General features: G+C 47.2%; 1 pseudogene; it reads right to left on the bottom strand.

The window, feature by feature from the left end:
• Positions 1 to 4,870: 4,870 nt before the first annotated feature.
• The window catches only part of LOC142566809 (uncharacterized), a 66,999-nt pseudogene continuing 46,684 nt past the window's right edge, over positions 4,871 to 25,185 (bottom strand).

The following is a 25,185-nucleotide window of genomic DNA, read 5'->3' as shown; positions in this document are numbered from 1 at the left end:
ATCAGCGCACTTGTAACGTGCCAATGTTCAGTTTACAGCAACGTGAAGCCGAAGAGCGACAATAGTTTCAATTTAAAGCTTTGACCTGCTTTGAACTTTCGCCAGCACAATTAAATTCGTATTTAAATATATTCATTTTTTCATAATCAAGTCCATGTTTCCCAACATTTGTACGCGCTCTTTCTACAACTTGTATGTTTGCGCAGAATGGGACTAGTCCTAATATTAGCCAAAGAGTGATGAAGCGATTGCAGTATATCATTACTTGCGCAAAAATATACAAAGAGAGTTAAACATGGCAAAAGAATGGAATATTATTATTCATTAAAAATCACCATATATGAGTCTGTTGCCCTGTGGTGTATATTCAGTTTACTGCTCTTCTTCGTAACGAAGCTAATTTATTGCTATAACTATTTCCTGTTCTCCAAACAAGCGAACTCAGAAAAACGAGAATGAATGGTCAAAAATATAATTGTTTCATTATTCTAGACGGCATAAAGCTCAGACGGCGATTGAACACCAACACACCTCCACTCGAATGATATTCACATGTTGAAAGCGGTGTCAGTTGGACTGAAAAGTAACCCGTAAAAAGGAATGATAGTCTACAAGTTCAGTGAAAGATTCACCCTAGTTGCACATCGTAATCGATTCCCTCGTTTATCTGGCAAAAAAGCATTACCTTTTTCATCCTTGCATTTATGCCTAGTTTTTTTTCATACCCACAAGTTAAACTGCTAGAGTGCCATATATTGAGAAAAAAGTGAAAAAAATTATGGCTGCCTCATTTCGCCTAACGCACCAGTTGTAAACCACTGTACAAGAATGAATTCGCTTAATTGAGAAACATATAAGAAACGGGTATGTCACCAGTTGGTAGCATTATACCAACATGTAGTGCAATTCCATGCTCATCACTGTCACTAGGTATGCGCTGAACGTATACAAATGGCCATTTGTAGCAAACTCCAGCATTCAACCATAACAACTTATGAAGAACCAATTCCGATTGCTCTTGAATAATCCATTTATCATGCTTTCAGAAGTTGTTCATTTGTGCCACTCTGCCGCACTATGTGCTTCGGGTGACCTTGCGGGATATACGTGGAGTATGATGGGTGGATTATTTATTGATTTCTTGTGCGGACACTGCACTCGATTCTGAATTGGCCTTCGAATAAGTGGTGCGCACTCTTCGCACTCTTCGGGGTCGGCCCACGAAAGCGATCATACTGCCACTCCAAATAGTGGTAGGCTTGTAGACAACGCTAAACACACTAAAGAAATCAGCACTCCATTGCTTCATAGAATAGTGAGTTAAGTTGGAACGTTCAACAAAAAGTCCGAACGTTAAACCACTAACGTTACATTTTACCAAGCGGTCACAAAAACAAATTTAAGTGCCCAGTTTTTGTGAGAAGCTACGCTTTTAAAAAAGAATGTACATGTATTTCTGATTGCTGCCATTTCATACAACATCCCAGAATTCCTGTAGCTAAGCGACAGCGAGAAATACAAAAAAAGTACGGTACTTGCGACATCTGGCAAAAGAAGGCCGAATGTTACGTACTATCGCGCTATGTTTCCGTACAGTCACGAACATGAATTCGAATGAGTCACGTGCATGAAATGCCAAGGCATTCAATCGTTCATCATCCGTCCACTTTAATTGCTTCTTTTGCACGTAATTTTCTGGTTCATGCAGCTAGGACAGACGTAAATATTGTTACGAAAAGAAAACTTAAAACAATACAGCGAAAGCTGCTGCTACTGCCTTGATGGCAAATTGGCACGTGCTGCTAGAAAGCCTGAACTAAAAACATTGAAAAGAAATGACGGTCACTTTAGCACACGTCGAAGAGTGTGAAGGCGAAAGCCTGAGCCCTCAAGAGACATCCATTAAATTACTTGACATTCTCATTCGAATGCGTTGTTACTTACTACTTGTTTTCTCTAACCGAGGGTCGTGGGTTGATGTGCCTAAATTAGAGCAACCTACTTTGTCCTAATCAACTTTACCTTAATAACACCGAAGGTCCTGGGTCTTAGTCTCTCCAAAGGTCATGGGTTCACGTGTCTTAAAATATTTAATATTAATTACCTGTGCCTTCTTTGGCATGATTAGCGGCATCAATGTGGCAGCGATGTGGAAGAAGTGATGTGAAAAGCGCGGGAATTTCTGTGCCTCACAACGCGACCTTGAAGAATAGAGATCTAAGGCTTTCGCTTTAAAATATAAGTAAGTTACCAGACGGCCACTAGGCGCGTTACTAAAACCACAGTCTTTCAATGCTTTTTCTGGTCACGAAACAACGGCCAAAGTTTCACATAGGGAGAGCGCGTAGTAGCAGTGGCGCAGCTGTCCAGAAGGGGGCACAAAATGGCCGCGCGAGCCGTTCGCAGCGGCTGTTTGTCGGCGAACAGGTTGACATTATTCAGTATTTGTGCTTTCTGGGGGCTGATATTTGTGCGTAGTATAGACAATGCTTAACCCATTATTTAGGATTAGATAAAAGTAAATATTTAAACAAAGTGTTTTAGATAAACATCAACGTTTCGAAACCGCCTCGGCTCCTTCTTGAGGCTGTGAGTGCGGGCGAAGTGCAGCGTGGCTTTTTTAACCCACGTGTGGCCAACCGCTGGGTCAATGAACGCACGCCATGGGAGTAAGACCAGGGAAGGATCCCCCGGGAGCGATGAACATTCTCGTGTGTTTGCTGAATCTGCCACGACTGAAGAAGCAGCCTTCTGCGCGGATTTGGCTCAGTTTCTAGCACAATAGTCTTGTTGAAGACAATCTTGTGGTCAAGCGCTTTGCGGTGTTCAGCGGCCGCGCACCGTTGACTGCAGATGTATATCAAAGCAGTTGAACGAGATCATCTGCAAGTGTATAAAAACCGAGCACTTTCTTGCTGTAATTTGTTCACCAGCGAAATGAAAGTATTAGACACCTTCCTATCGCAACGACATCGTCATTAAGCCTGTTGACATAGTCGATGCCGTTGTCATAATGAACAAGTCCGGTTATGCCGGAGAGGCTCACAGACAGCTAGCAGATGCGATGTTTTATAAACGCCTTGACCATGAACTCACTGAGCAATACAGATCTCTGGTAAAGAGCACGGTGCTAGATCTCGTCAAGAATACAAAGATGCGTCGCAATGCAATTCATCTGTCATTCCACTAAGTCCTGCTGTAGGTCTTTGTTACTATTTAACTAAAATACATAAGATAAACAGCCCTGGTCGTCCCGTCAGTTCCGGTATAGGTACAGTCACAGAAAATTTGTCCAGCTACGCCGATTCTCTCTTTAGTAATACGCCAGCTACATTTCCTTCATACGTAAAGGACACTACCGACTTTTGGTCAGATATAATTATTCTTAATATTGCTCAAGGCTCTCTTTTGGTCATTCCGCATGCATTGAAGTGTCGCAGCCGAAGCCGGCCGACGGAGGGGCCTAGCGTCTGGGAGGATGACACAGTGAGGTTGGTGGAGACACGTCTTCCTGGTGAGAAAGTCTGGCCAAAGTCGCGTTTATTCGGTTTAAATAGCATTTTTAGGACAGGTTACAACATGTCATTGGCTATTACACAGGAGACGTGATCACATTTGATTGGTAGTACACAGATGGCATGATCACAGTTAATTGGCATATTGAATTCATACAACGCACAGACGTGGGGGTTGTGGCTAGATAACAATAGTAGCGAGTACTACTTATGATATCAGAGGACAGCACGGCACAATATTTCCTCCCCCGGGAGAATTGTTTCTTACTTATAAAATTTATATTTAGCTCAAGTATGAACGATACAATGGAAGACGTACACATTTGTTAGTTGATGTACAGAATTTAACAATGTGTTATTTCAGCAGGAAAACAGGATTATTCGGCTAAGATGTATCGAGAAGGTATGCGCAGTATACCACAACAAGAGTACAACAGATAATGAAAAATAAAGTACAAAATAAATTGCAACTCGCAGCAATATTCAAACTGTGCACATCACACGTGTCCACCGCGGCTGCACTGCGAGGCCTCAAAGCAGTAGAACTTCAGGACATGACACAGGCTGTATCAGTCTATGCTACATAGTCACGAAGCCAGACCGGAGGTTTTCGCATCTCTGTGGTCGGCGTGCTTCCCGATCGGCAGTAGTACTCGGAGGGCTTCGACCACAAGTAGCCGATTTTGATGTCGAGCTCCCACCATTTCCCTCCCCCGCGTTGAAACAGTGTAGGTCACCATGTTCTGAGGAGGTTTGATCCTGGGTAGCATCTAACTCTCCTTCTGAATCGCGGAATGCTTTCGCTTGTGTGGAATCTGTCTGAACAGAAGGCCTAGCCATCTGCATACTGCCGTTCAAGTATTGAAACGATTAAATGAGCCAGCGTAAAAGTGTAAGTGATCTCTGCCTGGTACCATCTCATAGCCATTTGTCGCAAGATGAGATCTCAAATTAGGTATACGAGTGAGCTTTGATGCGTTCCCTTTACTTCGATAGCTTAGAAGAACTGTAGGACAAAACTTTTCCTAAACTCTAAGTGACTTACTGCATTGGAACGACCGTCTCTTACGAAATTTTACAACCCGCCGTGGTTGCTCAGTGGCTATGGTGTTGGACTGCTGAACACGAGGTCGGGGATCGAATCCCGGCCACGACGGCCGCATTCAATGGTGGCGAAATGCGAAAACGCCCGTGTACTTAGATTTAGGTGCACGTTAAAGAACCGCAGGTGGTCGAAATTTCCGGAGTCCTCCACTTAGGCGTGCTGCATAATCAGAAAGTGGTTTTGGCACGTAAAACTCCAGAAATTTTACGTTCACCGTATCGCCTACTTTCATTCGAGTCGGCTTGGCCCCTCAACGTTCATCCACATACAACTTAGCCTGCTGCTGCTCTTCGCTCACCTTTTGTCCGACTTCTGCCGGAGGATTCTTGCGGACAACCATGAGTCGTTCGATGACGTCGTCGTACTCCATTTGGCGTAGCTCGTTGGCGACCTGCTGCCGGAAAGCCAGGGATAGGCACCGCAGGATGGCGAACACCGGCGTGATGTCTTGCCGCCGCCTGCTCCGGTAGATGTCCTTAATGAGCCCCATCTCACCATGGAAGAGACGTTCGTACTCCATTGGTACGCCTGCAGATAGTTGTGAAGAAAAATGTGACGTAAATCGACAAGTTAAAGTGCTGCCGTCAATCTGAAGCCGAAGTTGCTGGATAGCGTGGAGGCCCAAAAATGAAGTCCGATTTGGAGTCGCGTAGAATGCGACGTTGGCTTTTCCTTGGTGTCGAACATCTGTTTGAAAACAGCAAAGGATCTCGACGCATCGTTTGGAGAAGTTTCGTAGTTGAACCGAAGTTTTCGCAAGTTGATGCTTCTAGTCGAAGAACTGCTTGATGTACTCCTTTGTCTTGAGAGACACTATACCTCTCGTATCCACTAGAAGCTAGATGTTTATGTCTTGGCCAACGACCACGGAAACGCTTATGTCCCTCATGCTTTGAAGGGAAGTATTCATGGAGAGAACCGATGCAGTTTGGACGGTATCCATTTAAATTAAAGCAACATTTTGAACTGGTGGCGTGCCTTGCTTCATCTTCCGACAAACGGTAGCAAGGTGTCATTTGATGAAGCAAAAGTGATAATTTTTGTTCCTGGCCCGGCAATTTCTTGAAGACACCAAGTGCCCCAAGCTGCCGAACTGGTAACATGGACAAATTTGATCCGTAGAACACGAACAATTTTCATTCGGGCAATTGTCCTTTGTTCCAACGCAGTTCTGCTGACGTGTTGGGCAGATGTGTGAGCACGCGCGGTCATCTTGAGCACGCCGTACTGTCCAGCCGGACGGGAGGCCGCGGCCATCCTGACCCGAACGCCGCGCCGCCGAACCACCATCTTGCTCCGAACCAACGCGCTGAACGCTCTCGGCGCCACCGAAACCTTGGCGCGGAACGGAGTTGTCGAACGCTTAGTTGGCTTTCTGCATCGCCTCCAGCTCTCGACCTATTTCTTATACCTTATCCAAAGTCACGTGTTCGCCATGCGACAGAAACTTCATTCGACCACGTGGATTGGCGACGCCGGTCGTCGTACGTGACGTCGAATTCGCAAGCAAAAGATTTACCTTTGAGGGGCGTAACACATTCCAACAAACTCTCACCGTACAATTGCTTGCAGCTGGTGAACAGATGTCGCTCCGCCAACACATATGTAGTTTCTTGGAAGAGCCAATCCAGAGTTTCCTGATATTTTCGTATTGACTTGCAGTAGCCGTTACTTCCGTCGTTTACATAGTAGGCGTCGAAATTGCATTTTGTCCCCATGTTGCTGTTGTAATTGGTAATTGTGCTTCAGGTTGTTCTTATACTGCGAAGTATTTCAAATGGCCTTCCATGCCCAAGACGCTGATCCTTCCATCCGCTCCCACCGGCCACCTGCTGGTGTTTCTGTAATCCTATTTTCATCGCAGCCACGGAATCGGCAGCGTACCCAGTAAATCGAGGAAGGGAGGCAGGTATGGGAAGAGAGACATCACGCTTGAGCTTCTAAGCATAAAGTAGGATTGAAGAAGCCGCCGAAAGAAGGCAGGCGGGCGTCGCCGAAGATGGCTGTCGACAATAAAGGAAGGCCTAGGCCGACGCCAAACGGAGCGTTCGAAGGGACTTCGGAGGGATGCGTACAAATAGTAAATGAAGTGATGGACAAAGGTAAAGTTGTCACTTACGACAGATGAGGGACGGCAGGGTATTCTGCGTAGCCGGCGTCCTCATTCTTTAGCGTCAAGGTTCTTCTGCGTAGTTCTCGTCGCCATTCTGTAGACTGTAACCGAAGCCGGCCGACTTTGGGGCCTAGGGTCTGGGTGCACGTCGCAGTGAGGTTGGGGGAGACGCTTTGTCCGGGTGAGAGGATGTGGCCAAAGTGGCGTTCACTCGGTTTAAATAGCATTTCAAAGGAAGGTTACATCATGTCATTGGCTATTGCACATGTGGCGTGATCACGGTTGATTGGTGGTACACAGGTGCCGTTATCACAATTCATTGACATTTAAATTCATACAAACGCACAGACGTCGAAGTCGTGGCTCCATCACGTGGACATGGCAGATAATGGTCGCAAGTGCTACTTATAACACCAGAGGAGAGCACAACACAACAATCATGACAGTCGTCAACTCCTACGAAGCAGCGTTACCCCCGAAACTAATCGATAACATTGGCCACGTTCTAATACTTATTTTAGAAATAGAAAACTTCGAATTTGAGGATCAACACGATATTAAAGTTAGTGGAATGTCAATGGTTACGTTGATTGGCCCCAACTGCCCCAATATATTTATGGGTCCGCTCCAAAATTATTTTTCCCTAACCCGGGCGCTAAAACTTTTTTATTACAAACGGTACATTGACGATATTTTTGTAATTCCCTCGCATAGTGAGAAGGATATGCTTTACGTGATATCTGACTTTAACGATGCCCATTCATAAATATCTTCACAGGCGTATTCTTCATCTACTATTGACTTCCTTGATGTGTTCCTTGAGTGTTTTAGAGCAAGATAATAAAATATATACTGCCGTACAAAAGCTGACAGATCGATATTGATATTTGCACTTTTATAGTAGCCACATTAAATATTGCAAGAATAGCATTGCTTATAGTCAGGCCTTACGTTTCAGAAGAGTCTGTTCTGAATATTCCTTGCTTTAAAAACAAATTTCCGAACGCTTAAAACGCATTAGTGAAACAAAATTGCGCACCACAACTAATTGATCAGATAATAAAACGCGCCGCCGTAGGACGCTTCTGTCCACCGCGAAGAAACTGACTCCCTCACCCAAAAGAAATCTTCTCCTAAGCCATTCTGCGTCAGTCCCGCCTGTTTCGGATGTGCTAAAGACGCACAAAAATATGCTAATGCAGAGTGACCGCCTCAAAAAGATCTTCGCTGAACCACCTGCAGTATTATGCCGTACAACAAGAATATTCGCTATATGCAATCATCCTCAGTAACGACTAACTGCTCTGGCGCCATCGGAAGCCATCCTTGCTGAAAACGACGACGTACGTTTGGCCTCTACATGTGCACCTCGCAGCACGCGACTAGTAAGGCTTCACAGTTTTGTTTAAACATCGAAGTAGACTTCAACTGCGGTACTAAAAACGTAATATATATTGACACGTGTACTTGTTTGTCTTTATCGGGCGACATGTTTCACCGCCTAGCAAATGTTATAGCCTAGCACAGAATGCGCCTACACGTATATAAGTTTCTTGAATGTTCTCAATGGTTGCATCCGCTGTCTGTCACCGAACCTTGTGTAATATGATTGCATGTGTGCGCGACGCGAATAATGTAGAACTTTGTGGAAGGCACGCGGGTCCCAGCGATTACTCTGGAACATTCGACGACTGATGTATAAAAGCCGACGCGCTTGACCCGCTGATCAGATTTTCGACGATCGCCGACCGTGTTCGCCGCTATCGTTGTGCTATAAGTGTAGCCTGTTTTTGTGGGCACAGGTTCGCCCAATAAAAGTTAGCTTCGTCGTTCACAGTATTGTTCATAGTTCACGGTATATTGCTACTGTGTTCGTCAACGTCACCACCACGTGACAATATACTTGAATGTACACTGTGCAGAAAACAGCACATAGACAAACAGAAAGGCATGTTATATTGCGCTTTAACAATCATAAATCCCATGCTCACGCATTGCCCAACCAGTTCATCTCAAAACACGTGTATATCCCTCCCCACTTATTTCATAAGCTGAATGTCACGTTGCTTGAATCTGGATTTCGATAAAATTATCATAGAGAAGCCCGTGAATCTTTTATGCGTTGGGCTGCTGAGCATGAGGTCGCGGGATCGATTCCCTGCCGCGGCGGCCGCATTTCGATGGGGGCGAAATGCGAAAACACCTGTGTGCTTAGATTTAGGTGCACGTTAAAGAACCCCAGGTGGTCGAAATTTCCGGAGTCCTCCACTACGGCGTGCCTCATAATCAGAAAGTGGTTTTGGCACGTTAAACCCCATAATTTAATTTTTAATCTTTTATCTCTAAGTTCCATACCATGAGTCGCGTCTGGTTTGAACGAAAGTGCAGGAAAATTTAATTGCCTGTCTTCATAGAGCGTCACATGTTCCCTGGTTTGCGTCCTTTTTACTAGCACATTGCAATCTTAGCTTGTTTTTATCCATTTTTATTTCTTCATTTTTTAATTTTTTAAACATAGTCCCCATATTGTGACGTTTTCTGCGGTCACCTTTCGAACTTCTTTTCTTGGGTGTATCATCGCTTTGTTTCTTCAAATGATGTGTTTGGAAAGGCCATCTGTTTATAGATGTATCCGCTGTTCTTTAGAACGATTGACACGCATTTTGTTCGCCAATTTTCTCCGTTTTTCATGTAAAGATATCTTGATGCGGTTTATATGGACATGTATCTAAAGCGCACTTATGTCATACATTTTATTCTGATAAAAGCTGGACCCCGGCTGAAACTTCAATAATTCACTTCATACGCAGGTCTATTTGACTACTTGACACACGTGTAAAAACTGTCTATTTTCTGGGTTTCGGCCGGGGTCCGGCCTTTGTCGAGAAACACCATCCCTATGCCGCGTTTTGCGGTAGCATATTTTGAAGCGATATGTTTCTGCTTCATGCACTTTGAGTGGTAGGACGGGCATTTTGTATGATAAGCTGGGGAGACCAAAATTGAAGAAGTGGAGTAGAAGAGTGGAGAAGGTGGAGGTAGGAGGTATAGTGGTGCCTATAGGTCAACTATAGATAGAGCAAATAGAAAAATTATGTACCTGTGCTTGTAACTCCTATTTGCCCAAAGTTTGTACATGTAGAATAACATTGTTTTTTGGCCGTTGTGCAACAAAGAAACTTATGTCATAAACCACGTAGTTCTTCTTTTTTATTTCATTTTTCAGATAATATGCTTAAAATGTGAGCAAACGGTGTCAAGCGCTTCCAAATGAGCACCGTGGAGGCTTTGTTGAGATGATACACACCTGAGAAGAGAGCGACGTTGCTCAGCACCCGAGTAGTTATATTTAAAGGCACGCGTGCACGGAAAGTAAAATAAAGCACAGGGCACATCCAGATCGAAACAAATTATTTAGAAGTTGGGCATAGCCCTTGGATGGCTGCAAAAAAATTTATTCTGTGTTTTACGTGCCAAAACCGCAATATGATTATGTAGTACACCATAGTGTAGCTACAGGATTTGTTTTCACCGGCTAGGGTTCCTAAAGGGGCACATCAAACTTCAAAGACTGAAAACACAGACTGAAGTTCGGCACTTCGATACATTTTCATGGGATGAGGTTGACTGAAGCAAATGTGTATTTAGAAATCCCGATTCCTGCATGGTCTTCTAAGTTGTTGAAGCTACACGCCAGATATCGAGAATCGGAGCAAAATGCGCTGGTGTGCTCACGGATCAAAGCACTGCAATGCATTAAAAGACCACGGAACATTATTTTACGCACACATGATTTGAAGCTTTACCCGAAATCCTTCCATTCCATAATTCGTCTGGCACTCATAGGGAAAAGAACGCTAGTTCTATTGCCTCGTGAATGACAAAAGACGAGGATATCTTCACCAAATCATAACATATTGTTGTTTCTTTGGTTATAAATTGAAACGCTCCATGTAGCAATTTGCTACGTGACGTTTTAAGAGGCATGCTTACATACGGTAGACGAAGTAGTTGCTCAGGTAACAGTGTTTGCATGCTATGTGACATAAATATGAAGGCTTCTTGAAGTACATGCCTGGATCAAACGGAAGGTAATTGTTTATATTCAGGGCCAGAAGTGGCAAACCTATTTATGTGCGTTTTACAAAGCTGATGTATCACTTTTAGCATAAATGAGCATGTTTTTCGTCCTGTTATATCGAAAACAACGCCCTTGCATTTCTATTTTAGAACGCACAAATTTTCTTAATTGAGAGCGTCTGTTTTGCTCTTTTACAAATTGTAAAGGTTATTCAGGCTCCTACTTTCGATGCAATAAACACATGCTACTATAAATAGATATCATGACTGTAGTCATAAAGAATTCCCGGCATGAAATTCCGCCAAATGCGAATAATCGCACAACGCTATCCTAACTATGGCTATTTCATTGCAGATTATAACATGACAAACAACTCAAATATGGGCAAGTATTGTTGTGTATTTTTGTTATACGGAAAATTGACTAAATGAGCACCGTGGGTATGCGGCGAGACTCCGCTCTGTGGCGATGGCTGTCATTAGATGTTGCTAGCTGCATTCACGCCACCGCCGAATAAGGCCGCTCTTCGGGTAACGTGCTTACGCCAATCGCTTTTATCGCGGTAAATCTGTTGTTTAGTACTCGGTTGCCGTTGCGTATCTAAAGAAGTTGGGAGGCATAGCCTGACTATTTTTGTCCGAAAGGGGGGAGAGAGGGTAGTTGGATTGCCTCTTAGCAACACCTGGGCCTTTTCACGGTTATTAAGTATCGCAAAAGGAGAAAACGTGAACGTGAACAGAAACGTCGCGGCTAGCGAACTAGCCCTTGGAAGCAGATAGCACCACAACAACGACTCATTTCTTCTGTGCTGGAGCACCGCTAACATTGGGCCGCGTACAGGAAGTATTCTCACTCACGAAAGTGCGATCGTAAGTAATTGGAGACATCCCATCACGGGAGTGCGCACAAAGGCCCGCTCGAGACTGGCAATGATTCTCCTACTCCCTGCAGAAGATTCGTGCGCCGATGAAACACCCTACGCTGTCAGCCACAGGGCGCGTAATATAGCATTAAACAACAGTGTCACCGCTTTGTACTTCACTCCTAATTCAGAATGATTCACAAAAGCTCTTTCTTTCTTTCTTTCCATCTTTCTTTCTTTCCATCTTTCTTTCTTTCTTTCTTTCTTCCTTTATTAGGCTTCACGATGTATGTGAACAAAAATAAACACAAGTTAGTTGCTTTGACGAAAGCTTCATTGGCTTATTGGAATATTGGAACGGTATTCTATAAGAGATAGCATTAAAATACGGTGCGCCTGTATGGGGGATGGACATGCCTTTGACCCACCATTCTCACCCCGAAATGTGGTGCTGGAAAGAACCTTGCATTGCAGAGCATGTGCAGCGATTATACGTAAAAGTATTTGAAAAGAATGTAGCTTACAAACCTTCTCTGGACACGTTGAGAAGGTAAATTGTTGAATCCCCTATAATGCTCAAAAGCTTATAAATGTGCATTCTCACCAAATCTGACAGTGTTAAGAACAGACGCCACACATTGCAATTTTATGGGAGCACATGTGTCGGCCTTTAATATCCTTGCATGCCGAAAGCAGTCGGGTTACGAACCGTTGGAATTATGATTATTAACGAAGAGTCGAGGAATTAGCGTCAGAGGACTAATTGGAGAAACGTGGTGTCAATTAAACAGCAAGTCATACCAACAGGAAATCAATATATATACCCGGGCGCTTCCATAAACGAACGAAGGACTCAAGCACCCACCATGCTAATCTGAATATAAAGGGGAAGCGGAATGCAGAAATAATGAAAACATTTTGGGGCACAAGATATATGAGATGGTGCGTGGAATCTGGAAGGAGTAATGGTGCAAGTGCTAAAGTTCGCAAATGTCACTGTGTGCTTGAAATGGGATATCTTGTCACGGTTAATGTTAACGAATGATTAGTAGGGCGGTTGGTTTAGGGAGGCCAGGTAAAAGCACACATGAAGCAGTGAAGGGTGACATGGGTTGGGCTTCCTTTCAAGTCAGAGGAGCGCCCGTGAAAATTATTTTTGAAGAAAGTCTCAGGGTCATGAATGAAAACACGAGGCTGAATCAACAGACTTTGCCCCTATTTTTTCGCCAACTTACGGCCGTAAGTGGGAAGTCAACATAGGCATTCCCAGCGGTGCATTTTTCTTGGACCGACCTGGCCTTATCTGCCGGCAACTCCACTACACGGCGCTGCTGTCAGTTGGAGATAACGGTTGTGCTTCACACGTCCACGGTATAGGAGCAACGTAGTGTGATACGTTTTCTATGGAGCAAGGGACGAACGCCAATACAAATCAACAGGGAAATGTCGCCCACGTATGGGGAAAGGTGTCTCGCTTTGAGAAATGTGAGGTGTTTGTGTTGTGAGTTCGGAAGAGGCCGTGAAGACTTGCATGAAAATAACCGTTCGGAGAGGCCCCGTACGTCGCTCACCGACGAAAACAGAATTTCAAATTTAGTGCTGTGATGGGGCAAATGTATGAGCCCGTGTGGGGAAAATGTGGAAAAATAGTGATAGGTACGTAGAATAGTACTAATTTTTGTAATTACCCGTATGTACCTTATTCTGGCTAACAAAAATATTTGCAAAGACTTTTTGATTCGGCCTTCTAAATGGGCGGCCTGTATGCAAAGTATCTGCACCAGAAAAGCGCGAACACAGAATGCCGGAAGATGTCAAGAAAGTTGCCACTCAAGTACAGTATAATTGAACGTATAAATGGACAACCAGGAGTCATTAAAAAGAAAGTGGGGAAACAGAGACAATGAATTGGGTGCAAAAAATGCAAGCAAAAAGAACAAGGAGATTTGACAAACTGGAAAGAAAGAAATTTGAAGGAAACTCTGTAAGATTGTACAAACGGTAGTGCCTTGCTATATCACGCTCGCGCTGGTTGCGTAAACAAACATTATGGCACTACTCGTCTCAGGATGACTGTCGATGTTAATGTGAATATCATTCGAGTACTGAAGCGACAAAGCCTACTCCTCAAGTAACGTTTATTTAACAGGTGCCGTGAAAGTTCGGACACTTTCGTTGCTTCGGCTATATGCCACACACTCCCTTATTGCCCCACATTGCTATGGTACTGCTTGCCTAGGTCGCCCATCATCATGGTGGCATAAAGACGACAGTATGGAGCTGATGCAATGATGATGGAATGGCGACGAAGGAGTGATATCGATAGAACAACAAAGGTGATATAATGACGGCGGAATGACAACTAGATATCGATTCCTCAATTATGTGAAGGTGTGACGACAACAGCTTGACCACCAGGACACAAGGCCATTAAGATTATGACGACCCTATGATGACCATGGCGGGACAGCGACAGTAAAACGGCAACCGGATAAAGAAGCTGAAATGACGACAACGGCACCACTACGGCGGCATGACGACAAAGGTAGGAAAACATATCACGGTAGTATTTGCCTGCCAATGAGGTAATGACGACTATGTCATGAAAACGGCGGCCTAATCACGATTGAATAACGCCAACGTAATTACAATAGAAGGAAGAACAAGGAATCATGTCGGGAGTTCGATGAAGGTGGTATGACGACGAAATGATGAAGAAAGTGGGATGACGTCACTGAAGTAACCGCGATGGTAAAACGACAGCCGCACAGCGATGGCATGATGACAACTGTATGGCGGCGACTGTGTGCGGCGGCGGTGCGGCGGCGGTACGGCGGCAGTGGGACGACGATGGCTCACGGCGGTGGCATGATGACAATCGGATGCGGACGTTACAATGTCGACGATGTAGCTACTGCGAGGGCAGCACGACAACGTTGCGACAAAGAATGCATGACAAATACTATAGGACGACGACACAATGAAGACTTGGCGTGACAACGGCAAGATCACAATGAAATAATGACGAGTGTAAGATAACAATGGCGTAATGACTGTATCTGAAAACCGCTGTCGCGACAATGGCGTGACGATGGCTTGACGATGGCATGACGAATTGGATAACGAAGCCGGAGTGGCCACGATGGATGACCGCGACAGCATCATGATGGTGGAGTGACAACAAATGCAAGACGTCTGTATGGCGACGATGACTTGAGGGCGGTGGCATGGCGAGAGTGGATGAGAAAGCTGTAATGGCGGTGGTACAACGACAACGACGACATCACGAATGAGGGCACATACCTACTAGCCGAAGCTATTAGAAAGCTTGTGGCACTTGGTTAACGTAGACGGCATGACGAGGACAGCATGACGGGTATCAAATTATGAATCAGGAATGGCGACGGTTGTACGACACTGACGAAATCGCGATGGTGGTGTGGCAAGGAATGTACGATAACTGTAACACAACAATGGCGTGACGACAACGGCATGACGAGAATGACGAAGCTGGAATCGTGACGTTGCAATGACCAGGACAACATCACGACCACAAGCCTATACCTAGTGATCCAAAATAATACAGAACTTGGGCCACTGCGTCACGGTAGAATGCGTCATGACGACGGCATGACGAGAGTAAAATCAAGGAGCTAGAATGACCACGACGAAAAGCGCACGACGGCATCACGACCTGGAGGCGTAACTAGTGACCCAAGGAAGTACACAACTTCGGCCACTGGGTCAGCGTAGGAGGCCTGATAGATAGATAGATAGATAGATAGATAGATAGATAGATAGATAGATAGATAGATAGATAGATAGATAGATAGATAGATAGATAGATAGATAGATAAACTTAAAACGGCAGAAGTAGACAAACAATGCTACTCTCATTTAGAAAAGCCGTAGCAAATATTTGCAACAAGGTGAGAAATATGTCTGCTGCTGCGAAAATTGGGAGACCACCCAGCACATCCTAATTGAACGCCGAGGTATTCAACCAGTAAGACCCCTGAACAACGTACAGCTTCGAGAAGCGCTTCGATTTAGTGCGGACGGAAGCATCAACCAGTTAGCAGTCTAGATATGCAAGAGCCGTTTCGAGTATTAGTGGAGAAAGGCCAGCAAAGAGATTGATATGAGCTGTTGCAAATGGGTCGCAAGCCCCAAGGGTAGCGTTGGCCTGGCGGCCTGGAGCACAGCTGGAAGCATGCGAAGGTCCTGGCAAAACATGAGTCGACTGCTAAAGAACAACTTGTTTATTCTAGCATCGCAAAAGAGTGGCCGGTCAGGTCCACCGAAGTGGAGAAACGGGAGCCCACGTTCCTCGACTGAATAAATCGAAGCTTCCCTCTTGGCGCGCGGGGGCAGCTGCTTTTATACTCTCGGAGTCGAGTGCAAGAAGGAACGCCTCGATAGAGGCGCACGTGACGGCGGCGCACGGACACGTTGTGACAAGAAGTGACGTATCCGCCGGACCTCCTCGCTTCACAGTTGGGGAGCTCCTCTCCCCGGCTGCCGCACTTTGACAAGCGTGCGCACCAACATGCACACACACACACGCACACACACGAAGACACGTGGCATCGAAACTTGCCTGGACGCGCTTGGAAGGAGGCGTTGGAGCAGCGCTGAACTGGCCAAAATGTCCACCGCTGTGAAAAAACCCCCGGCATCCGTTGCATCCGCGCCGGCAATACCGCACGTCGGAGGCGAAACGTAACAGACCGCCCCGCAGGGAGAAGGAGATGCCGATGGTCAGGGGACTCCATCCGCTGTCCGGAGGGATGTCGCTCGATGATGCTCATAAACGAAGTCGGTAGTCCCTCGGCGTTTCTTGAGCGCAGCGCACCTAGAAGGCCTCGTTCTCACGTTCAGATTCACACAGGACACTGCAAAGTGACTTCGGGAGAGTTGCCATTTTTTTTCTCGCTCCCAGCAAGCGTTAGAACTACGCCAAAACTGAACCCCTTAGTCAGCAAGCACGACACAACCCTCACTAAGCCATGCCTGGCTCTTTCCCCTTTTATACTACTGCCTAGTTCCCTACAGTAGTCTAGCAGCACACAGAACGCGTCCACAAATTGGAAAATTGCACTAGAAAGCACGTCTTGGCTTTGAAACACTAAACAAAAGCAATATGTTAAATCCTGCCTCAGGAAGAAAAACATCAGTAACAAACAACTTTGAGGCTGATTCCTACGTTAGGGGCCTCGACTTAAGCCATAGGCGTTACCGTTGAGACTCCCCTTTTTGTAAAGCACCTCAAAGGAATATTGTTGCAAAACGAGGCTCCAGCGCAGGAGGCGGCCATTTTTTGAAGAGATGTTCTGCAGCCATTGGAGGGGGCAGTGATCCGTCTCGAAGCATGCGAAGCGGAGACCGCAGCGAGCGACCGTGCACCAGCTCAGCTGGCGAAAATCCCGTAGCCGCATGCGGCGCGGTCCTTAATGCAAACATCACCCTAGGCAGACACAGCTCCCAATCAGTTTGTTGTTGAAACCACAATGCTCTCAACACGCGCTTCATGACGGAGTGGAGCTTCTCAACGGAATTCGACTGTGGGTGGTACACTGAGCTGTGTAACAGCTTTACCCCGCACCTTTCGAGAAAGGCTGTCGTCAAAGCGCTAGTAAACACTGTGCCCTGATCTGACTGGATTTCCACAGGAAAACCAACTCGCGCAAATATGGACAGTAGTGCGTTGACTATCTCAACTGAGCTGAGTTCTTTAACCGGCACTGCTTCAAGGAACTCTGTCGCTGGGCAGATCACAGTCAAAATGTGTCTGTACCCCGTGGTTGTTACCGGCAGAGGTCCCACTGTATCAATAACTAGCCTTCTAAAAGGCTCCGTAATGATAGGTACCAACTTTAACGGCGCCCTAGATTTGTCCCCTGGTTTGCCCACCCGCTGACAGGTGTCACATGTCCTCACAATGTGTTCTGCGTCACGAAAACACCCTGGCTAATAGTACTCTTGCAAGAGACGGTCCTTAGTCTTCTTAACTCCTAGGTGTCCGGACCACGAACCTCCATGCGACAAGCGCAAGAGATCCTGACGGCAGCAATGAGGCACGATCAGCTGATCGAACTCCACTCCCCTGCGGTATAGATGCTTCCGGTACAGGACCCCACTTCTTTCCACAAAACGAGCATTTTTCTTGGCGATACCTTCCTTGACATTGCAGCGCATGTTTTCTAGGCTGCCATCCTTTTTTTGCTCGGCTATCAAAGCCGACCGGCTGACTTTTAGCAACCTATTAAGTCCATCTGACGTAGGCGCGATAAGCAAATCTGCAGATAGCTCTCCTAACTTTCCCGTGTCGGGCATTTCCTCTCCAGTATCTGGTGCCTTCAACGCTACAGGCTCAATTTTATTCAGTTCGGACGTGCTCTGGATATCAGCTTGCTGCGCCTCCGACCCTTTCTCATTGTTCGACAACGTCGGCCCCGCAACTACTGCCTTTGCAGCGAGCTCCCAAACTCTCGATCTGGTTAAGGCCTGAACGCTATCCTCACCAAACAAAAGCCCCTTCTCGCGCAGGAGGTGATCGGACCTGTTCGAAAATAGGTACCGGTACGGGGGGGGGGGCAGCATAGATGACACTGCGGCCTCCGTCTCAAGTGCTCCGAAAGGTCCTTCAATAAGCACTTTTGCTACGGGCAGACGCACGCTATGAGCTTCCACAGCTTGCTTGATCCATGCGCACTCGCCCGTGAACATATCGGGTTCTACGTAAGAGGGGTGAACTACATCCATTGTAGCTGCGGAATCACGAAGCACTCGGCACTCTTTCCCTTTCACGAGGAGGTCTCGCATGTAAGGCTCGAGAAGCTTCATGTTCTCGTCAGTGCTGCATAATGACAAAAACACGACTTTTGTTTTTGTTTCTGGACACTGCGCCGAAAAGTGACCCGGCTTCTGGCACGTATAACACACGCGCGCTTGCCTCGTCTCGAACCGCTTTCTGCGTTTGGCTTCGGCTGCCGCCGTCTCCTTACGTTCAGTCGGACTGCTTTCACTCGCATCCGCACTACGTGTGTCCCCCCTTGCTCTCATGGGCGTGAACTTCGGCCTCTCAAACTTGGAGCCAAATTCACCCTTTTGACCGTCCTTAGCTCCGCGAGCCCGACGCGTCACAAACTCCTCGGCGGCTTTAGCCACCGTACTAACGTCTGGCCTATCCAAGACCCAGTACCGCACGTTCTCAGGCAACCGACTATAAAACTGTTCCAGCCCGAAACACTGCAGAACTTTCTCGTGGTCACCAAACGCTTTCTCTTCTTTGAGCCACTGCTGCATGTTTGACATAAGCCTGTAGGCAAACTCTGTATATCACTCACTTCTGCCTTTCTAATTTTCCCGAAACTTCCGACGGAACGCCTCCGCTGACAGCCTGTACTTTTTTAGCAGACTCGATTTCACTTGGTCGAAATCCTCTGCCTCCTCTCTCTTCAAGCAAACGACTACGTCGGCCGCCTCGCCGGGTAACAAAGTGAGCAAGCGCTGTGGCGACGTTTCCCGAGAGAACCCCTGCTTCTCGCACGTTCGCTCAAAGTTAACCAGGAACAAACCAATGTCCTCTCCAAGCTTAAACGGCCGCATCAGGTCAGTCATTTTGAACGATACTCGTTCTCCTACACCGTGTGCCTGGCTTCCATTACGAGCGCGTTCCATCTCTACCTCGAGACACTTCATTTCCTAAGCGTGTTGACGGTCGCGCTCCTCTTTACGTTCGCGCTCGTCTTTCTCTTTTTGCTCTTTACGTTCGCGCTCCTGCCTTTTTGCCATCTCTCTCTCCTCAATGGTCTCAAAGCATTCCGACAGCTCGTCTTCCTCAGCTTCTAACTCAAGAATAGCCCTTAGCAGGTCTGGTTTTCTGAGTTTGTCTGAGACATCCAGGCCCAACTCTCTTGCAAGCTCCAGCAATTTCGGTTTGCGCAACGACTTCCAATCCATGTCTGCTCTGAATGCTGCTTTCTCTACTGCCTACTATTGTCTTGCCGCAAACTACACTGGCAGCAACGACAACCACAATTACCAGCTCTGTTTCTGACACTAACAAAAGCCTGGCAAAACTCAGAAGAAGAAAGTCCCGCACTCACCAAACCTCGCAGCCAAGAATTCAGCGCAGTCGTTCCGCTGCAGGCAACCAGTCATCACACAGGGCTCATTGCACTGCTCCCGGATGGCCTTTGTGCTGCTCAGCATACAGTCGACCGCATATCTTCGTTGCTGGCCTCCGTTGTTGCGATCTCACCGCTGGCCAACAGTTGTTGCAGATGGGTCGCAAGCCCCAAGGATAGCGTTGGCCTGGCGGCCTGGGGCACAGCTGGAAGTATCCGAAGGTCCTGGCAAAGCATGAGTCGACTGCTAACAGAACAACTTGTTTATTCTAGCATCGCAAAAGAGCGGCCGTTCAGGTCGACCGAAGTGGAGAAACGGGAGCCCACGTTACTCGACTGAATAAATCGAAGCTTCTCTCTTGGCGTTCGGAGGCAGCTGCTTTTATACTCCGGAGTCGAGGGCAAGAAGGAATGCCTCGATAGAGGCGCACGTGACGGTGGCGCGTGGACACGTTGTGACAAGAAGTGACGTATCCGCCGGGCCGGCGCCGGTCAGACCTCCTCGCTTCACAGTTGGGGAGCTCCTCTCCTCGGCTGCCGCGCTAAGCGTGGGCACCAACATGCACACACACACATGCACACACACGAAGACACGTGGCATTGAAACATGCCTTGACGCGCTTGGAAGGAGGCGTTGGGGCAGCGCTGAACTGGCCAAAATGTCCGCCGCTGTGAACAAACCCCCGGCGTCCGTTGCATCCACGCCGGCTATACCGCACGTCGGAGGAGAAACGTTACAGAGCTGATGCGTTGCAGGCATGGGAAGCGCTACAACGCAAATACAGAAGTTTGCACGAAGACAAAAAAAAGATTGAGGAGAAGTATACAAAAATTCTAGAAGGAAAATAATGTATAGCATACCTTATTATTCAAACAAGCTACATGACTATTTATTGCCGCCCCATTTCAAAGGGGGCAGTACTTAATCGTCATCGTAATATTGGTGTCACCTTCTCGTTGATGAATGCATTGGTTCCACACACTCTCCGCGTCACCAACTAGCAACACAGCTTAACTGGAGAGTTGACGACTGTAAAAAAATAAGTTAAAAGTTCGGCTGTCGTCACCGCGACGTATTCGATAAATACCGCTTGCTTCACAGCAAGATAGCAGTATGCATGAAGAATTAATGTTTTAAGTTACTGTGTTTTCTGATACTGGGGAACTTTGTTAATCAACGAAATGTTGTGCAAGTTTCCACATTTCCAAGAATATTTTATGCACGTTTGCGTGACATAGCTCTATTGGTGAAGAAAGACCACACAGGCGCTGGTGCCCGGTGTCCACAAATTACATTTTCAGTCCAGCCTGCTCAATCAGCCGGAAGCCTCATTCCGCCGATTCCACTGCTCGTGCACAATGAGTGTGCTGGGCGTGTCCTCGTCTTTTGTGTGGCGCGTAGTAATGCGCCACAGGGCCCCTTCTAGCGAGGAAGCCTAGTCGGGAGGGAACGTGACAGCAGAAGTTGCTAAAGCGGTAGAGTCCAAGTAGGCAGGCTTCAGACGATCGAAGGAGACCGTATCTTCCCGGCCGTTTGTGAGCAATAGAAAGTGTTTATGTGCACGCTTGAGTACTTTGAACGGACCATATTATGGGGGCCGTAACGGAGGACGCACATCGTCGTGGCGCACAAAGATGTGCGTGCGCAGTTCTCAAGGTAAGGAATGACGTAAACACGCCGGGAAGAACGTCGTTGTCGGGGGAGGGGATGACAGTTGGCATAGAGCTTCATATACGCCAGGCGCCGTTGGAAACGTCACCAGGTACAGTGGGAGAGCCGTCGAATAATTCACCAGGGACTTGTAGAACGGTGCCAAACGTAAGCTCGCCGGCTCTGGTGGAAGAGTTACTGCGAAGACCGGGTGCAGATGCCAAGTGTAACAAAAGGAAGGCGCTTGATCCGTGATGAAGGAAAAGTTAAAGTCATGAAAGAAGCCTTCAGTTGGCTATGAAAACGTTCGATGATCCCATTGGATATCGGGTGGTAAGAGGTAGTTTTGATGTGACTGATGCCGAGTAGCCAAAATAGATTGGCGACCGCGGTCAGTCGTAATGGTGGAAAGAACACGGTAGCGGCTAACTCCGGAGTGTGATGAGTGCTTGAGCTATCGACTACGCCGTTATGTCTCGGAGGGGCATCAGTTCAGGCCATGTACTGAACCTGTCAATGCAGGTTAACAGGTAGCGATGATTCCCGCAGCAAGGAAGGGGCCAATACTATTGACGTGCAGATGGCTGAAGCGACCATCCGGAGATGGGAATGTGCCAAGAGGAGTCGCAGTATGGTGATGCACTTTAGACTGTTGGCAACTGAGGCACGCGTGTGGCCAGCGATGAAGGTCTCGGTTGATACTGAGTCACACATAACTAGTAGTAACGAGTCGCTGTGTTGCGCGAATGCAATAGTGAGCCATAGTATGGAGGCCCGGCAGTATGGGTGAGGCACGCAAGCACGAGGACGTCCGGTCCAGGTATCGCAAACGAGGGGCACGTCGCAGTGAACAAGCAAGATATCTTGAAACACTAGAGAGAATCGTGCGAATCAGCTGGAGCTCGGAGGGGACACTGTGGGTGGTAGCCATGGCCATCAAGCCGACAACCGGTTGGGCGTGGTCCATTGCATGTATGGGGGCACGACAAAGTGCGCCCACATCGGCGTTGGATTTTCCGCTGACGCAACGAATGTCGCTGGTGTATTCAGAAATATAGGCGAGCAGTCTGATTTCGCGGGGAGCGTAGGAGGTGCTGCTGGACGCTAGGGCAGACGTCTGAGGTCTATGGTCGGTAATGATATGGAAGAAGCGTCCCTCGAGAACATGTCGAAATTGCTTCACATCCGAATAGATGGCAAGCAGCTCTCAACCGAACGTGCTGTAGCAGCACTAAGGGGGCGCAAAATTCTTTGAAAAGAAGGTGATGAGCTGCCAGGCACCCGCAACGAACTGCTGCAACACTTCGCCGACAAAGGTGACCGATGCATCAAACATGAGAGATGTTGGGGCGCAGTATTTGGGTTGGACGAGGAGCGACGCGCTGGCAATGGCTTCTTTGATGCCTCTAACGCGCGGTATGCGGTGTCGGTCTAGGCCACGGGAGTATTCGGTGTCTTGAGGTTCGAGAGAAGGTAGTGGAGAGGCTGCAGCATATTGGTGCAGAGAGGAATGAAGTGGTGGTAATAGTTGGCGATGCCTTGAATTTCGCGCAGCTGCCTGGTGGTGGATGATTGAGGAGACTCAGTCATCCGAATAGGCCAAAGTGTGTTTTAAGGACGGTCTTCCGAATTTAGGAGTGTTCCACAGGAATCTCGTGGTAGGCTTTCACCAGGTAGATCTTGGTAAAAACGGTGCAGCCATGCAGTGCCGACCCAGAATTCTCAATGTGCGGTATTGCTTACCGATTCGGGACAGTAGCTTTGCTCAGAACAAGGTAATCGCAGCAGGGGCGCCAGTCACCGTTATTCTTGGGTGCCAAATGGAGTGACGAGGCCCAAGGACTGTAGGAGGGACAAATGACGCCAAAGTCAAGCATGTTTTCAAACTTCTTTATGGCGACAGCTTGACGATCCGGTGTGAATCGACGAGCCGGCGCAAACACGGAAGGGCCAGTCGGGACGGCATGATGTGTCACACTCTGAGCGACCGAGGACTGAAAGGAGGGGGGTTGGAAAACGCTCAGAAACTCGGCAAGGACTGCGGACCGAGGGTAGGGAACGGCCATTTGCGCGTGGAGGAGCTGGAGCGGTGGAGCGCGACAGGAAATGCCTTGGAGGGTAAGTTATTATGGCAGTTAAAGATGCGGCCGTGCCACACGTTTATGGCGAGTTTGTAGTAGCAAAGAAAGCCGGCTCCCATAATAGCCTGGCGCACTGCCGCGATGAGAATCATCCAGCGAAAGGTGCGTCTGAGTCCGATGTCAAGCGCCACCGACTTTTGGCCGTGAGTCCGGATGGTCAATCGGTCCACAGCAGTGAGAGGAGGCGAGTCGGGAGGATAGTGGCGCTCAGCCAACGTAGGAGGAAGGACGCAAACCTCGGAGCCAGTGTCTACAAGATAGGGAACTTTGGTGACACGGTGAGTGACGTGGAAAAGGCGATTCGATCTGGGGCCGGGTACAGCGGTCACCGTAAATGTTCGGCACAATTGTTTCCCGCATAGGAGCAGGGCTGGTGGCACTGGTTTGCGCGAGATCCGACGGTGGTTCCGCCGATTCCAGTGCTCGTGCACCGTCATCATGCTGGACGTGTTCTCGTCATCTTTTGTGGCCGGACCATTGTGGCACGCAGAACTGCGCTACATGTCTGATAGAGTCACGACGAAAGAGGCTTGCGCAGTCGAGGAAAGGAAGTCTTCAGTGGAGTGAATGCTACCTGTAGAATTACGTAAGCTAAGAGAATATTGGTTTGCCGTTAGCTCCTTTCTATCACTCAGTATGAAATGTTCCTTTTGGAATATTTATCAGCCAGTACCTTTGCAGACAATCAAAAGGAAGACGCTCTTTTTTAGTTTCTAATTTTTTTTATAGCAGCTAAATGCTGGTCAAAATTTTCCATTGCTTGCGGGCATTCATAGAGGCATATAGATAATATTACTTTTAGAGGCACACTGATCTTTTTCATGGGCTAATAAATCAAGGCATGCGAGAGGGTTAGTTGACAATTGATATTTACAAGAATATTAAGCGCCAAACCAGCCCAAGGATCGCAGGAAAATATATGATTGCGTCGGGGTGCGCTTTGCTTGTTGTCCTTACCCTGGTTTTAATGGTTCAAGACTAATAGGTGCTGCTTAAGAGTCGTCCATATTGACGGTCCGTGATGAGGCTACACACCGTAATGTGAATAATGCCTGTGTTTTCTTTTCCGAATATTTAGGTTGTTGCGTTTTTCTCGTTTCAGCTCGCGGCCATGTCCACGATATTTTAGGGCGTAAGTATACTAGGAGGGCAGATTTACAATCACCTACACCCGTTTGCCAGGCCTACTCCTAACAAGTGGCATTCAAGAGGACAATTAAACACAGAAAAACATTATGATTTTCTTGTAAAAAGAATAGAACACATCGCCGTTGCCACATGAGGAGTAGTGGCCGTATAACATAAAACTATTCCAATATGTTTTTACTTCAATCTCCTGACGTCGAATTTGCGTAACCGCCGACGCAAGCATCGGGCGGTCACCCGCAGGGTTGTCTGAACAGACCAATCAAATGCTCCCCTTGTTAATAGGAGGTCACTTTTGTTTGCTTTAAAAACGAATATCATTGCCTACAGTGAGCGGCTCGTCTTATCTAATTGGTTCACAAGAGGCGAGGAGCATGCTGAAGTGGAGAGGGATTCGATGGGGCCGAGCCACTGCACTGAATATCGATAACCGGATGAA

Source organism: Dermacentor variabilis, unplaced genomic scaffold (genome assembly GCF_050947875.1).
Source record: "Dermacentor variabilis isolate Ectoservices unplaced genomic scaffold, ASM5094787v1 scaffold_13, whole genome shotgun sequence".
Classification (NCBI taxonomy): domain Eukaryota; kingdom Metazoa; phylum Arthropoda; class Arachnida; order Ixodida; family Ixodidae; genus Dermacentor; species Dermacentor variabilis.
This window is presented reverse-complemented; position numbering and strand designations above follow the sequence as displayed.